The sequence below is a fragment of the Microtus pennsylvanicus genome, chromosome 1 (genome assembly GCF_037038515.1).
Source record: "Microtus pennsylvanicus isolate mMicPen1 chromosome 1, mMicPen1.hap1, whole genome shotgun sequence".
NCBI lineage: Eukaryota > Metazoa > Chordata > Mammalia > Rodentia > Cricetidae > Microtus > Microtus pennsylvanicus.
Window position 1 is genome coordinate 153,815,470 of NC_134579.1, and position 17,953 is coordinate 153,833,422.

Here is a 17,953-nt window from a genome sequence, read left to right on the forward strand (position 1 = left end):
GTGAATATTTCTTAAAATAGTAGATTTGAGCATCTGAGATCTTCTAAGCACTATGGCATTGATGACACCAAATATAATCCAATAAAAGAAGCTCTCCCTTCAAGCATGTAATATCAGATTTTTTTTGCTATCATCCAGTGACTGTTCATCTTATTGAAGAATCTCATGCACTGCTTATGACACAGCATGCACAGCACTGTATACTTCATATGTACTCTTACTAAAGGCCATGTCAAAAGTCTGTACCATTAGCCATTCCAATGAGGCATTGAATGAGAAATTTTTCCGTGTCTACACTAGAAGCTGATACATCTAAACCTCATCCACCTAGTCTTGTCATGTTTTTATCTGAATTTTAGGAATTGGTTCAAAGTAAGGTCAAAATTTAAAAAGCATATCTCAACAGGCAGATTTGTAAAAGTTCACATCCCAATGGTATGAGTCAAGTGTGAAATTTCTATTTCTTATAGATACATTCAGCCTACTGTGGGGGGGGTGACCCATATTCTTTATGTACCTAGTGATTCACCCATTCTAAAGCACACAGTGTGAGTATTGTCTGTGTCACCATAAATGAAAAATAAATTGTGGGTGATGTCATTATTTGGTTATAATATACTTCAGGTCTTGACAAGTAAAGTTGACTGCGATCATATTCACAAGTCATAGCAGATTGTATATTTTCCATGTATTTCTCAATTTTGAGAGAAATTGAGCACCATCTTCATTGTTTGAGATGTGCAGCCCAGCCCAGTTTCAGTTTAAATGAAGCACAAAAGAAATCATGGCCTGAGCTAGAGATGTATCTTTGTTAGCCACCTGATCACTTAGGACAGGATAGGCAGGTGCATAGATAAGCTGAATGAATCACGCAAGGTGCATAAGTAAGCTGAATGAACACAGGGACCTGCATGAAGTAGCTTGCACTCCCAAGAACGTAAAAACACTGTTCTGCCAAGAGTTCTAGAAAGCCACCTCACTTTTTAAACTGTCCTCATCTCTGTTTTTCACAAGGAAAAGCAAAAGCCTCATCAAGTCTCTGAATAGTAGCCTTTAACTACACATTTTGACATACATATGTGGCCTTCATCTTCCTCACACTTTTCTTAGCCTCTGGTATGGTACAAATAAAGACAAAGATTTCTTTCAAATATCCAAAAATACTCACTTGCTGAGATATATAGAGGTATGTGACTAGTCCTATTATGACAGATGTTCAATAAGGTCCTCTAAACTCCATAGTATACATGAACTTGTCATTACAGACATAATTAGGGAAGTTTCTTTATTTTGTTCTGAGAAAATGAATGAGACTGTGTAATTGTGGCACATTATTACACCATCCTTGCTGGTAATTGAAACACTTTTGACATATTTGCTAAAAGATCAGGTTTCTTGCTGACATCAATGCAAACAGTCAATATCAGAGCAAACTGACAGTTTTCATTTTGTGTTCTATAAAAGGCAACTGTGTTTATTATAGACAGAGATCTACATATGATATTTGTAGTAAAAAGAAGGATTGGAAAATACTGGACAGTATTCCCAACATCCCTCAATAATTGCAACAAATGCCCTGTGTTGTGAGGTTGGAATGACATCAGTTGCTGGAAGTTTGCAAAAGCTTTAAAAGTTCGTGAAAGTAAATCTCCCATAAATAAGATGAGCCATTTGGAGCTTTCACAGAAAGGGCTGCCCTTCTCTGGTTTTTAGTGCTTGCATAGAAGATAAATAAAGGTTACAGGCTTTGATGAAACAGAGAACCTGATCATATATTCAGTTTGAAATTATTGAGCAAGATTAAATGTACACGTGATGCATTAGCCAAGATTCTGGTAATTTTTGTAAAACAAACTTAACTGGGTAAAGGCATTCAAGGAATGATGGTGACTGCACAGTAGTCTTCTGGGGCAATCTTTGGCTCCTGTACTAATAATTCCTTCATATTTAGTGGACAATATAGTTAACATATTCCCTCACGTCTATCATCACCATCTTGTATTTTTCTTCTTTATTGATTATTGGCAAAAATTCTTTAAATACTTAATTTTTAATAAATTTAAATACCAGAATACAGTGGGTAAATAGATCATCTGTGTGTATGGACATGAGAAATACTCATATAGACCATAAAAACAGAATGGAATTCATTGTTTTCAATGCCACTGTCTTAATTGCCACTGGCCTCGAGAGTGCAATGATGCACCTACATTATTTACAAATGTAGAGATTAAGGATAATAATACCAGGTATATCTGAACAACATACATTTTCTTGTCTACATTTGAGATAAGAACTTATGGAAGTGAAACACTAACTTCTGCACACCGAACAACAAAATAGGTCAATGCACTCCTGAAAAATCCATCACTAGCTTAAAAGGATACTTGTGAATTAGAGCATTCGATATAATGTAATTGAACTTGTACCTTAGAGTAGTTTTTATTTCCTCTATAAATTGTGTAAGGAAATGCACAGCTAAACTGTGTTATTGTTGTTATAGGTCTATATGTAGTGTGCATTTTAGGTCATCTACTAGGCAATCCCCATCAAGATCCCATCAAAATTCTTCACAGATCTGGAGAGGACAATAATCAACTTTGTATGGAAAAACAAAAAACCCAGGATAGCCAAAACAATCCTATACAATAAAGGATTGTTTGGAGGCATTACCATCCCTGACTTCAAACTCTATTACAGAGCTACAGTAATGAAAACAGTGTGGTACTGGCATAAAAACAGAGAAGTCGACCAATGGAATCGTATAGAAGACCCGGATTTTAACCCACAAACCTATGAACACTTCATTTTTGATAAAGGAGCTAAAAGTATACAATGGAAGAAAGAAAGCATCTTCAACAAATGGTGCTGGCACAACTGGATGTCAACCTGTAGAAGAATGAAAATAGACCCATATCTATCACCGTGCACAAAACTCAAGTCCAAATGGATTAAAGACCTCAATATCAGCCCGAACACACTGAACCTGATAGAAGAGAAAGTGGGAAATACCCTACAACAGATGGGCACAGGAGACCACTTCCTACGTATAACCCCAGCAGCACAGACATTAATGGCAACATTGAATAAATGGGACCTACTAAAACTGAGAAGCTTCTGCAAAGCAAAAGACACTGTCACTAAGACACAAAGGCAACCTACTGACTGGGAGAAGATCTTTACCAACCCTGCAACAGACAAAGGTCTGATCTCCAAAATATATAGAGAACTCAAGAAACTAGACTTTAAAATGCTAATTAACCCAAATCTGTTAAGAAATATCCAAGATAAAGCCATCTTCAACATGAGTGAAAGAAAACTAACAAAATAACATGAAGATTTAGAAGCATAGAAAATGTTTTATTGCTTTCTCACATTCCTTCAATAGGAAAAGATAGGAGATTTCTGTTTGCCTCACTGTAAATCACAGAGCTATTTTTCATTTTGTATATTTTACTAAAAGAATGTCCATCCATGCATCTTAATGTCATTTAAAAATATCATTTAATAAAATCTTTAGTTGTTTAATTCAGAATGAATAACTAATTTGGTAAAAAAAAATACGTCAATGCATAGTGACCTAAAGTGCTGTATTTGGAAAGAGCTATCAAGAATACACGAAAATCAAAAGATCATATGCCTAAATTGGTCAAAGACAAAGCTATAACTAGTAAAATCATTGAAGAGAAAAATAAGGTGTAAATGAGATATAATTGACAGTGAGTAAACAGTCTGGAGTTATAGAGAAGAGACATGTCCTTCTTAGAGAATAGCAAAGAGCTGGGAGATCACTATTCTCAAGTGTTTTCAAGGATCGTATGCAGCAGCTGCCAGTTAGCCAAGTGCTAGGAAAGTACGCAGTCTCCGCTATTAGTGACAATTACTATTACAAAGACTGCAAATTTATCATTTATACTACAAATATTCTTTCTCTAGTTTAATGAGACAGTGAAGAAGTGTACTGTGGCAACAAAGGCCTATGGTTATACGTAAGTGAAGTATGGAGAAACACAATCATGTAAGAATTTAACAGGGGCAAGTCTCCTGTTTTTATTCTTTATGCGGCATTGGAAGGCACAGTGTGTCTACATGCAGAGCATTTGAGAGATTACTGAATAACTGTGTAAAAAGTCTTTGGATCCAAGGGTGTCACACATTTTACTTGCTTTGGAACATGCATTTGAAGCTGCATGGTCGTCACAATATCTAATCCACATCAGTTTAGTTGCACCCATTTATGATATTTATTGCCCAGTATGGGTTTCTTTCAATAAGATATTACTTGCTACTCAGTTGTGGAAACAGTCAAAAGGACAGATACACTTGATGAACAAAGTTATACAGTCCCTTTTTCCCCACAGTTTCCAGCCTTATAAATAGGAGGGTAACTAGGAATATAATATTACACCACCTCGACAAACTAAAAGTAAAAAAAAAAGCAATGGGTCTCAAAGAACATGGGGTTATTTTTTTAGGTGTTTAGGTGTGAAAATTGAAATAACAGGACAAAATATTTTAAACATTGTTTTGATTCTCATTTTCTGACCCCTATGAAATATTTATGTTGACATTTACATTGAAAAGTCAAAGAAACTTACTGCATATTCAGAATGTTGTTAAAATAATCATTCTCCACAGGCTGCTGCACTATTTTAAGGTAGAAGATATAACCTGTCGTCAAGTCTTCGCCCTTGTCTTTATTCTGCCTCATTCTCCAAAAGCACCTGGGTTGAGTGAACCTGGACACAAGAAATGGAATGTTCAGGATAAAGAAGAGGAAAATCAAAGGAAACATCTTTGTCCTCCTTGAAGCCTGGTCAGTGTGTGTTGTGAAGTGCTCTTCAGATCAGCACATTATATGGGCACCCAAATATTCCCCATTGCTTTTATTTCTGCAGCCAAAGGAGAGGCTATTTGTGTATTCATGGTTCCTTTATTTCCCAGTTGATTCCTCAGCTCTGGAAGAATCTTGGACACTTTCTTTCCCTGAGGCTGTGCACCTGATATGCATGTGATCTCAATTTGGTTCAGAAATATATATGGGGATAATTCAGGTAGTTTTATGACATCATTTGTTTTTGTGGAAATTAAGGCTCCTTGGGTCATGTTATTTTGAGAAAAATTTGGTTCTAGGAGAGCCAGAATTATCTTTTTATGTTAATGCCTTCAGAAATGATGTCAGTGTACTTTGTTAGATGATCAACATGGAAGACACACAAAGTCAAAATTCCTAGTTGCACACTGGTAATTCTTTCACAAGTCTCTGTCAAGGAACAACAGTTCCATAGTTAGAGAAATTGAGTTTCACACAACTTGCACATGGGGCTTATACTACGTGACTGACAGTAACAGATTATCTCACCAAATACTGTGCTCCCATTGTCTTGAGAACAATAATCAGCCTCAATTCTATTTTTTCTGAATCCTGCTGTACTACCATTATATAAATCACCACAGAATCAAATCCATTTATAGCATTACAAATTTTTTATGAATATTCAACAAGATCCCTTCATATTATGTGTCCTACATTTCAAACTCTCAATAATATCTCTCACTCTTTTGCCAAACACAAATATTAAATAGAAGACAAGGCAAATGTTTTATGTCTAAAAATGATCTCCCTCCATGAGCCTAAGTTCTCATAGAACTATTAGTCCTCTGATCAAATTCTTCTGCCTTATCTGTGATTTCCTACGGTGTTTTACTCATTTTAGATTCTTGTAGTCATTGTGAATATGTTTTGTTGAGAATCTTCCAAAGCAATAAATACCGTGAAGTTACCATGGGCTCAATGCATATTTTTTTTCTTTTTTTGGCTGAATTTAAGCAAGCTTTTATTAAAATTTACATATTGACAAAGATGAAATTTGCTCAAGACAAACATCTGAAAATATTCCAGGTTAGTTATTCATTAATTCTTCTTAATCCGTTTTCCAACTCATGTCTTTTTGCTTGCCTTCTAGAACCTGGCATTGCCACTGTGAGGGTGCACTGATGAGTGTGAGCTGATGAGTCCCTTTCAGTGGATGGATATGGACTGCAGTTAAAGCAGAACAAAAATAGGGCATTAAGTAACAAAAATATGAGCTTGTTTCCACATTGACCAAAAGTCAGAAAGTTGGAGCACACCTCTATTCCTTCAGGGTTACTGTGTTTCTATCTTAAACAAACGGATCACCTAGATTTAGGTCAAAGAGTTCTGCTTTCTTCAAGGTTATTGTCAACCAGATGATACAAAGCCAGACTTTGTATTTCAGGAATAGAGATAGACATGTTTCTACCTCATACAAAGTGTAAGGGTTCAACTAAGGTTCCATTTCTTTTAAGGAGGTAACATTGGATTACACTCAGGGAGTAGTTTGCCTATAGGATGGTTTGATCTAAGGTGTGAGCATGACTTGTTTTGTTCTATCAACAGAATGTTGAAATACGGATGTAACCGACGAACTTCACCTTGTCTATTCATTTTCTTGTATCATGCTAATACAGGTTTTTTTTAATCTTACTCCTACTTTTTGGGGCCAGGAATATTTCAAGCAATTGGAAATTATATGTGGGCAATTTCAGTATTTATAGAAACTCCAGTCCAGTACTATTCAATGTTTTATTATTTTAAAATACTTTAAGTAAGAGAAAGTATTAAGACTTTCTCTGCTTGGTTGTAAGATTTACTTAGCATTTGATGAGGCAAACAGGACTAGTGTTCTCCTTTTGAAATTAATACATTTAAAGATCAACATATAAAAGGACATGACCTCTGATTCTGTGATGACCTGTCCTGGGGGCTAAGATGTGACAGAGAAGTATATGACAGGAAGAGTCTCTCATTGGAAGGGTCTTATTTATATATTTACATGTTTATTTATTTATTTTTTTAGATTGTTTTTAATTGAACAAATTTCTGCCTCCTCCCAGCCTTCCATTTCCCTCCCCTCCTCCATTTCTCCCCCTCCCTCCACTTCTCTCCCTCTCCCTCTCCATTCCAAAGAGCAGTCAGGGTTCCCAGCCCTGTGGGAAGTCCAAGGTCCTCCCCTCTCCATCCAGGTCCCAACTACAGTTTCATCTCCCTCCTCTTTTCTCAGTCCTCCTCGACCTCCCATCTGCCTCTAACCCCACCCTTTGAACCCTTTTTCCATATTTCCAAGATTTTCAGAAGATCTTGTCTGTTTTCTAATCCCATGAGGATTCATGTATATCTCTTAGGGTTCTCCTTGCTACCTAGCTTCTCTAGGAGCATGGGCTATAGACTGGTTATTCTTTGATTTACATGTAATATTCACTCAAGAGTGAGTATATACAATGGTTATCTATCTGGATCTAGGTTAAGTCATTCAGAATGTTTATTTTCTAATTCCTTCTATTTGAATGCAATTTCAAGATTTTATTCTTTTTAGGGATCAGTAATACTCCTTTTGTAAATATACCATATTTTTTAAATCTATTCTTCATTTTGGGAGCACCTAGGTTGTTTGCAGGTTCTGGGTATTACAAATAGTGTTGCTATGAACACATCTGAGCAAATGTTCTTTTGGTATGAGTATGCATCTTTTGGGTATATTTCCAAGTGTGCTATTGCTGGGTCTTGAGGAAGACTGACTCCCAGATTTTCCCAAACCACAACAATGTTTTAAAAAGTCTTTATCCTAGATTGTACTCCCACAGGTAATGGTGGAGTATTCCCCTTACTCTGAATCATCTCCATCATAAGCTGTCTTTGGTGTTTTTGATTTTAGCCATTCTGACTTGCATAAGGTGTTACCTCATAGTCACTTTGTTTTGCATTTTCTTGATGGCTGTAGATGCTGAGAAATTCCTTTATTGTGCTTTGGCTATTTGCAAATCTTCTGCTGATTATTCTCTCTTTCGATCTCTACCCTATTTTAGTAGATTATTCTATAATTGATGTCTAGTTTATTGAGTTTTTGTTTTTATATATTCTCAAATATTGTCTATAAATGTATATGAATAATTTGCGTTTGTACGTATCTTGATTTTTTGATACAATTATTTTAAAAAATTATTATTATTTTTATTACAAATTACCATCCCCTTCCCCTCCTCCCATTTCCCTCCCTTTACCCCATTCCCTCTTCCCCTCCCTCTCCAGTCCAAAGAACAGTCAGGGTTTCCTGCCCTGTGGGAAGTCCACGGTCTCCCCGCTCCATACAGGTCTAGGAAGGTGAGTATCCAAACAGACTAGGTTCTCACAAATCCAGTACAGGCAGTAGGATCAAAACCCAGTGCCATTGTCCTTGGCTTTTCAGTCAGCCCTCATTGTCCGCCATGTTCAGAGAGTATGGTTTGATCACATGGTCCATCAGTGCCATTTGAGCTGGCATCAGTGAGCTCCCATTAGATCAGCCCCAACATCTCAGTGGGCAGGTGCACCCCTTGTGGTCCTGACTTCCATGTTTTCCCTCCTTCTGCTCCTCATTTTTGGACCTTGGGAGCTCAGTCCAGTGCTCCAATGTAAGTCTGTGTCTCTATCTCCATCCACTGCCAGATGAAGGTTCTATGGTGATATGCAAAATATTTATCAGTGTGGCTGTGGGATAGGGCCAGTTCAGGCACCCTCTCCTCAGCTGCTCAAGAAACAAGTTGGGGACATCTCCCTGGACACCTGGGAACCCCTCTAGAGTCTAGCCTCTTTCCCACCCTAAAATGGCTCTCTTAATTAAGATATATACTTCCCTGCTCCCATATCTGTTGTAATAAGAGCGGCGGGGATGCGTTTCTGGCACCCGGCCGCCCACATGGCTAGCTTATGCCCCTAAATAACAACACACAAATTGTATTCATTTAAACACTGCCTGGCCCATTAGTTCCAGCCTCTTATTGGCTAGCGCTTACGTATTAAGCTAACCCATTTCTAATAATCTGAGTAGCCCACGAGGTGGTTTACCAAGAAAGATCTTAACCTGCTTCTGTCTGGAGTGGGAGAATCATGGCTTATCCTCGAATCAGCTTCTTTCTCCCAGCATTTTGTTCTGTTTACTCTTCCCACCTATGTTTTAACCTGTGAGTCCAACAGTTTCTTTATTACTTTACCAATGACCTTCCTCATCACATATCCACTCTTTCTCCATCCCAACCATCCCTTTCCCCCAAGTTCTCCCAATCCTCATTTTCTCCCTTTTCTTTCCCCATCTCCTCTTACTCCAACCCACCCACCCCCAAGCTCTCAATTTTTGCCTGGCAATCTTGTCTACTACATGTTTTTCTTTGGGTTCACCTTCCAATTTAGCTTCTTTAGGGTCATGAATTATAGGCTCAATATCCTTTATTTATGGCTAGAATTTACTAATGAGTGAGTACATACTATATTTATTGATACAAATTTAGGGCCAGTTTTGTTTTATGTATATTTATGCTCTTGATTAAGGTATTAGGTGTGTGTAGCTCATTTAAAAATGTAATGTATGATTTAAAAACATAGGTTAATAGATAATCATCTATAATAGTCAAGCTTGTAGTCATGTTAGTTAGATTTTCTAGGTCTATAGAGACAAATTTCAGTTAGATAAGTATTCTTCAAACCTCTAGAGGACTTTAGAATATGGCATTTAAATGTTTTAATAACTTAGGACTTTTCATGGCAAGAGACACATCTGCTCATGGCAACACCAGTCTACTTCAAGAGGAATATGGGCATTGAAGAGGCTCCTTATAACGTCTGTTAGTCATTTATGCAAAAATTTGATTTTGCCTTGACTGCAAACTGCACATGCAGAACCCAAAGAGAAATGACTGCTGAGCTTGCCTAAAATGAGATAATGCTTCATGGTTCCTGCTTCATGAAAGAGTCTGCTAGACATTCTGCAGGACACATAAAAATATGACTGAAAAACTGCTGATATAGGCAGAACTGTCTTTGAAATTTCCTGCTTCATGGAAAAATCTGCTGGATACTATGGGCCTGTAGGCTGAAGATGAGTGCCCTAAATGTAAAGAAGAACTTTGGGAGACTGTCCAGGCAGTGAGATGTGTCTGTCAATTCTAGAATTTTGAAAGTTGTTTACTAATGAACATAGATGTAAAAATACTCAGTAAAATACTTGCACACCAAATCCATTAGCCCATCAGAAAATCATTCCCATAATCAAGTTGGATTCATCCAAAGGATGCAGGTATTGTTCAACATACAAAAAAAAATCTTTGGCATAATCTACAATATAAACAAACAATAAAACCAAATCATCATCTCATTAGATGTTGAAATAGCATTCAACAAAATTGAACATCCCTTTAGTATAAAGGTTTTGGAGAGATAAGGGATAAATGAACATATATAAACATTAAAAAACAAGATAGAGGAATCCAAGAGCTAAAATCAAACCACTGGAAGAAAACTTAAAGCAATTCCACTAAAATCAAAATTAAGACTAGGCTTTCCATTCACTGTATCTATCCAACATAGTACTCAAATTTCTAGCAAGAGCAATAAGACAACAAAAGATTAAAGGGATTCACTTTGGAAAGGAAAAAGTCAAACTCTCACTATTTGTAAATGATATGGTAGTATACATAAGTGATGCCAAAATCTCTACCACGGAATTCCTACAGCTGGTAAACACCTTAAAGAATGTGCCAGGATACAAAATCACCTCAAAAAAATTAGTACTCCTTCTATATTCAAATCATAAATGGCTGAGAAATAAATGAAAACAACATCACCATTTACAATAAACACAAATAACATAAAATATCTTAGGGTAAAACTAACCAAACAAGTGAAAGATGTGTATGACAAGGACTTTAATTCTTTGAAGAAGAAATTTGTCAAAGATATAAGCAAAAAATTCCCATGCAGTTGGATAGGTAAGGACAAAATAGTAAAAATGGCAATCCTACCAAAAGCACTCAACAAATTCAATGCAATCCCCATCAAAATCCTAGTACAAATATTCACAGAACTTGGAGAACATTATTCAACTTCATATGAGAAAACAAAAACCAATAATAACCAAAACAGTCTTCTATAATAAAGGAACTTCTGCAGGCATCCCCATCCCTGAAATCAAGCTTTATTATTGAGCTACAGTAATAAAAACTGCTTGGTTTTTGCATAAAATTGGACAGGTAGACCAATGGAATTGAAACAAAGATCCTAACATTATTCGACACACCTATGAACACCTAATTTTTGACCAAGAAGCTAAAATTATACAATGGAAAAAAGTGTTGGGAGAAGAGGTAGGCTACATTTTGGTTCCAGGCTGCCCGTTAGCTTAAACTCAAAATAATCAAACAGAAACTTTATTAATCAAATCAATGCTTGGCCCATTAGCTCTATCTTCTTATTGACTAACTCATATTAATTTAACTCATTCTATTTATAAGTATATCACCACCTGGCTGTATCTTATTTGTAAAGTCACTAGCTTTTATCTCTGGTAGCTTTGTGCCTTTTATCCATCATCCTCATAAAGTTATATTTGAAATCATTTTCTTCTCTTGTTCTGGGTTAGCATGATGAAGTCTTGCTGTAATGTGAGTTTGTTGTTACTATGTTGTTTTTTTAGTTATTTGGAGAAATTCTTGTATTGGTCCCAGCAGTATCTTTGTATATTGTTCAATCCTTGGTGTAGCTGTCTGTGTCTTGGGGAACTTTTCTGTACTGCTCTGTACTTTTGCTCTCTGTGTCTCAAGTAGACAGTGAGTTCTCTCTGGGCCCTGCTCTCTTATTCTACTCTGTGCAATCACAGTTTGTGCTTCACATTTCCTCTTTTCATCCTCTCTGTGTAATAGCAGGCTTTGTTTCAGAGTTCCACTGAGATCGTGGTTGGGCAATAAGAAGGTTTGGGGGTGTAGTGGGACTTGTAGCATTCATGGTCCGAAGGATGGTTTGGGGTGTTGGAACAGCCTACCCGCAGGAATCTTGACTACTGTCTCGCTAGAGAAGCTGACACAAGTACAGAAGGAAAACTGTGTGTTTTTCAATGAAAGATAGAAAGGAGTGGATAAGATAACCTAATGTGGTTTTGGGGAGGGGTATGGAAGAATAAAGGAATAAAGGCAGAAGAAGCCATAATCAGGAGATATTATGTGGAAAAATATTTGCAATGAAGAAAAAAGAACACCAGTGTTCCATTTCAGTGTTTTGCAAAATTCAATTTTAAAAAGAACATTATCTCCATCCACTTTATCCTGAGTGAGGTAACTCACACCTAAAAAGACGAAAATGGGATGTACTCACTCTTTACTAGTTTCTAGCCAAAAATAAAGAACATTGAGCCTGTAATTCGTGATCCTAGAAAATCTAAATAAAAAGGTGTACCCAAAGAGAAACATATAGTCATCCTCCTGGATAGTGGAAGTAGATGAGATTGCTGGGCAAAAATTGGGAGCTTGGGGGTGGGGTAGGATGGGGGTAAAAGGAAATGGGGATAGAAAAGTGAGAGGGGGAGGATGGAGAGAGTTTGGGGGAATGGGATGGTTGGGATAAAGGAAGGGTGGATATGGGAGCAGGGAAGTATATATCTTAATTAAGGAAGCAAATTTAGGGTTGGCATGAGACTTGACTCTAGAGGTGTCCCCAGGTGTCCATAGAGACGTCCCCACCTAGATATTTGGGCAACTGAGGAGAGGCAGCCTGAAATGGCCCTATCCTATAGCCATACTGACGAATATCTTACATTTCACCATAGAACCTTCATTTGGCGATGGATGGAGATAGAGACAGAGACCCACATTGGATCACCTGTCTGAGTTTCCAAGGTCCCTATGAGGAGTGGAACAGGGAGAAGATGAGCAAGGAAGTCAGGACGGCGAGAGGTGTACCCACCCTTTTGTAGGGTTAAGACAGCCCCCTTTAGAGGGCGGGGTTTGCCTCGGGTGAATGCCTGTCAATAAATGGGTGCGCGGAGAGGTGGCTCGCTCTCTTTTCCTCCCTACCTGTACTACGCTGGAACTTTGGTTCTGTAATTTTATCATTGAAGTGGTAAATATTCTTTGATATCTACATTGCATTTATTTTGCGCGGGTACAATTGGCGCCCGCTCCTTGGGGCTGTGCCGAGAACCGGCCACAAATCGGAGTCTCTTGTACCCCAGGCCACTGCTGCGGTCTCTCTGGGCGCGCGTGGAAGAAGTTGAGATTTTGAGCAGTCTCTCTGGGCGCGCGCTGAAGCAGCCGAGATTCTGAGCGACTCGATTTTCCCTGCTGCTTGCTAGAGTATCAAGCAGCGGGTTTGAAATCAACAGAGCCTTTTTAACAGCACCTAAGTCTCTGTTCTGAGCCGCCCCGGCCACAGCCACCTTTTTCCCGTGCCCTCTCAAGCCGGCGTGCGCGCTGCCTGACTGGGCTGTCTGTTCCCCTCCCACCGCCGCCAGAGCTCGGGTCACGTGACAGTGGCCTGAGAGCCCCAGCACAAAAACGCTGGCATCCCTTTGATTTGTTTACTTTGCTGGCTTTTCTTTACTTATCAGCCTGGTGTCTGTTTCAATTTTGTTTTTGAGTCATTTTATTTCAGATTTAGGACACGTGGATTCAACTAGACTCTTTCGCCACCACTGGCAGGAACCAGTTATTACAGGTAAGAGAACTTTTTCTTTTATAAATAATGTCTGAGAACGTGACAACATCCGATTTCAACAGTTTTTTTGAGTGCACCATTTGGGAGATCTTACAAGAGGTGTCTACCACACCACATATATGGATATTCCTGGGATTCTTAATTTTCCTTAGCACTATTTGGTTTGATAATAGGAAAATGATCAAATCTCCTAAGGCAGAGGTTGAACGTTTGAAAACTATTGAGAGCGACAACAATCTTCTCAAGAATCAGTTTGAAGTTCTCCAGGAAGAAAACAAATCTTTGTTTAACATGACTCGGATAACTGAGCAAAATCTAGAAAAGGTACAGGCTGATGTTAAGGAGAAATTCATTACTATGGAAGAAGGAACAGCTGAATTAGATCGTAAGTTCCAGCAGTCCCTTTCTGTGGGAACTGAAACATTAACTGAGAGAATCAAAACTGCTGAATGTGACAATCGAATTTTGTCTAAAGCTTATGACAGATTGGCAGAAAGATTGTCAATACAAGAAGGCACGGTTTATGCGATAAAAATTATGTCCAAAGATGACAAGTCATCTCTACTGGACAAATTTCATACTTTAGAATCCTCAATGAAGGCTTTAGAACATAATTCTGGGCAGGAGATTTAGACATTACAAAAAGCAATGGTGAATAGAATTGAAAAGATTGAGGAATTTCTAAATTCTGATGAAGAAGAGCAAAGGGTAGAAAGGCAAATTTTAACTACATCTGTGGATAAATCCCTCCGGGACAATTTCCACAAAGCTCTACCTACAGCCCTACATGCCTTTCCTGTAATAACAACAGAAAAGGTGATTGGTTCTAGAAACCCTAGGGTCATCAAGGAAGATACATGGGAGCCTGTCCGTATGAATGATCTCAAAGAAATTAAACAGGCAATCATGTCTTTTGAGATGCACTCCTCTTTTGTTAAAGAGATGCTAAAATCTTGGGCCACAACAAGCAGAGCAACCCCCTTGGACTGGCTCCAGCTGAGCTCCGCGGTCCTTGAGAGTGGACTGCAATTAAAATGGAAATGCTTATTCAGGCAAGAGGCTAGACTTTTAGAACAGCAGGAAAAGGTGAAGGGAATTGACGTTTCCCTAGATAAAATTCTAGGTGAAGGGCTCTTTTCCGACCCTCAGGAACAAGCTAATTTGGATGAAAACATACTCTCCATGTGTACTACAGCAGCCTTAAGGGCTTGGGACAGAGTACAAGACCCAGGACAGAGAATGGAATCATTTGTCACAGTTAAACAGGGTCAGAGAGAACCCTTTAGTGACTTTTTACAAAGATTAACTAAGGCTGTACAAATAGGGATACCTGACCCAGAAGCAAGACATATAATAATTGAGTCTTTGGCTTACGAAAATGCTAATGTGGAATGCAAAAGGATCTTGAGGCCTTTAATGTTCAGATCAGCGTCCTTGGAAGAATGGGTCTTGCATACACTAGATGTTGACACATTTGACTATGGCACTGAAGCATGGGTAGAAGAAGCAATTTCCAATGGTAAAAGGAGACACCAGAATACCAAATGTTTTAATTGTGGCAAAATGGGTCATATGAAAAGGAATTGTAAACAACGGGTTTTCAGAAATAATAATAATGCATCTTCTAGAAATAACAGGAATAGAAGGACTCAGCCTTCAGGTTTATGTAGAAGATGTGGAAAAGGCAGACATTGGATGAATGAATGCAGGTCTACATGAGATAGACAAGGCAACCTGATACAGATAGGAAACGTGAGAGGGGGGGCCTCTCAGGCCCCCATGGCAAACATGGTTCAGTCATTTCCAGTTTCTGCAGAGAACATGCCTCGTCAGGACAATTAGAAAGCCACATGCCTACTGTTACAAGCAATAGTAATCAGACAGATGAGTTACGTGTGTTTTGGCAAACTTCTATAAATGATCAAAGACCTGAGCTGAGAGTGTGTGTAAATGGCATTTTTATTACTGGCCTGCTGGACACAGGTGCTGATGTAAGTATCATTACCCCAGAATCTTGGCATCCATATTGGCCTCTTCAGAATGTAAATGTTCAGCTCCTGGGAATTGGAACCCTATCTCGAGTAAGGCAGAGCACAAGATGGGTTGAATGTATAGGGCCTGAGGGACAAATAGGAAAACTAAGGCCTTATATAGCCAATATTGCAATGAATTTATGGGGTCGTGACCTATTACAACAATGGAATACTCAAATTAACATTCCTGCTACTTCTAGAGCCCATATTTCTGAAAAGAATATTAAAAGTTATTACAAACGGACAAAACCGGCCATTAGGGCTGTGCAAGAACAAGCAATTGATGTCCCTTCAGAAATACCAACAGCCTTGCCTCTAAAATGGTTGACTGAGAAACCAATCTGGACAAAGCAATGGCCTTTAGCTGAGGAAAAGTTACAGGCTTTAGAACAGCTGGTACAAGAGCAACTAGATGCTGGACATATAGAAGAATCTACCAGCCCTTGGAATTCTCCTGTAGTTGTGGTTAAGAAAAAATCAGGTAAATGGAGAATGGTGACAGATCTCAGGGCCATCAACAAGGTTATTCAACCTATGGGCCCTCTGCAATCTGGAATTCCATTGCCCTCTTTATTACCAAAAGGATGGCCTCTCATAGTTATTGATTTAAAGCATTGTTTTTTCACTATACCTTTGCAAAAAGAAGATAGAGAAAAATTTGCCTTCACAGTGCCTACTTATAACAATTCTTAAACTTCGAGGAGGTACCACTGGACCATCCTCCCCCAGGGTATGTTAAATAGCCCCTCCCTGTGCCAATATTTTGTGAACCAACCATTGCAAATAATACGCAAGAAATTTCCCAAATCTATTGTATACCATTACATGGACGACATATTGTTATCTGATTCAAACATAGATACCTTGAACAGACTGTTTGAAGAAATACAGATACTGTTACCTAAATGGGGATTGCAAATTGCTCCTGAAAAGATTCAGAAGGGAGATTCTGTTAATTATTTAGGTTATAGAATAGGTTTGCAAAAAATTAAGACACAGAAGGCACAAATTCGGAGAGATCGCCTACGGACTCTTAATGACTTTCAAAGACTGTTAGGAGACATTTCCAGTTTACGACCAACTATTGGGATAACACCTGATCTAATAATTCATTTGAACAAGACCTTGGATGGTGATAAAGATTTAAACAGTCCCAGAGAATTAACAGCTGAAGCAGAAAAGGAACTGACAATGATTGAGGAGAAATTACAACAGGCACATGTGGACAGAGTGAATCCAGAGCTCGATTGTATTCTCGTCGTATTACCATCAAAAATTTCTCCTACAGGAATTTTAATGCAGAGAGATGATATTATCTTGGAATGTATCTTTTTACCACATAAACCAAGTAAGAAACTGAAAACTTATGTCGAAAAAGTCTCTGAGTTAATTATAAAAGGCAAGCTGAGACTTCGTCAACTAGCAGGCATAGACCCAGGAGAAATTATAGTGCCTTTCACTGCTGATGAACTAAAGAAATTATGGGAAGATAATGAACCATGGCAAAGAGCTTGTGCTAATTTTTTGGGAGACATTAATAACAACTATCCAAAAAGCAAGCGGCTCAACTTCATAAAGAGAACTTCTTGGATCCTTCCTCGAATAGTCCGTGATGCTCCAATAACTGGAGCCTGTACATTCTATACTGATGCCAATAAATCAGGGAAGGCAGGTTACAAATCAGAAGACTTGGGTAAGGTGGAACAAAGTCCTTATGATTCTGTCCAGAAGGCAGAATTATATGCCATTCTTATGGTATTAAGAGATTTTAAAGAACCTATTAATATAGTTACTGATTCACAATATGCAGAAAGAGTTATTTTACATATTGAAACTGCTGAATTTATACCTGATGATACAGAACTAACCTCATTGTTTATCCAGGTTCAAGATTTGATCAGGAACAGGCTTTGCCCTATGTACATAACACACATCCGATCCCATACGGGTCTGCCAGGTCCTCTAGCACAAGGTAATGCAGAAATTGATCAATTATTGATTGGTAGTGTGCTACAAGCCTCTGAATTTCATAAAAAAAACATCATGTTAATAGCAAAGGTTTGAAGAAAGAGTTTTCTATTACATGGCATAAAGCTAAGGAGATTGTGAAGAAATGCCCTACCTGCTCTTTCTATAATCAAACGCCACTGCCAGCAGGGGCTAATCCAAAGGGCACCCAAAGGAATGAAATCTGGCAGATGGATGTGTTCCACTTTGCAGAATTTGGCAAATTGAAGTATGTTCATCACACCATCGACACTTATTCAGGCTTTCAGTGGGCAACTGCTTTAAGTTCAGAAAAAGCTGATTCAGTAATCACTCATTTATTAGAAGTCATGGCTATCATGGGTATACCTACACAAATAAAGACAGATAATGGTCC

At 38.2% G+C, this 17,953-nt stretch overlaps 1 pseudogene; it reads right to left on the reverse strand.

Moving 5' to 3' along the window:
* Window positions 1-4,795, reverse strand: part of LOC142842459 (vomeronasal type-2 receptor 116-like) — a 40,952-nt pseudogene extending 36,157 nt beyond the window's left edge.
* Window positions 4,796-17,953: the final 13,158 nt, after the last annotated feature.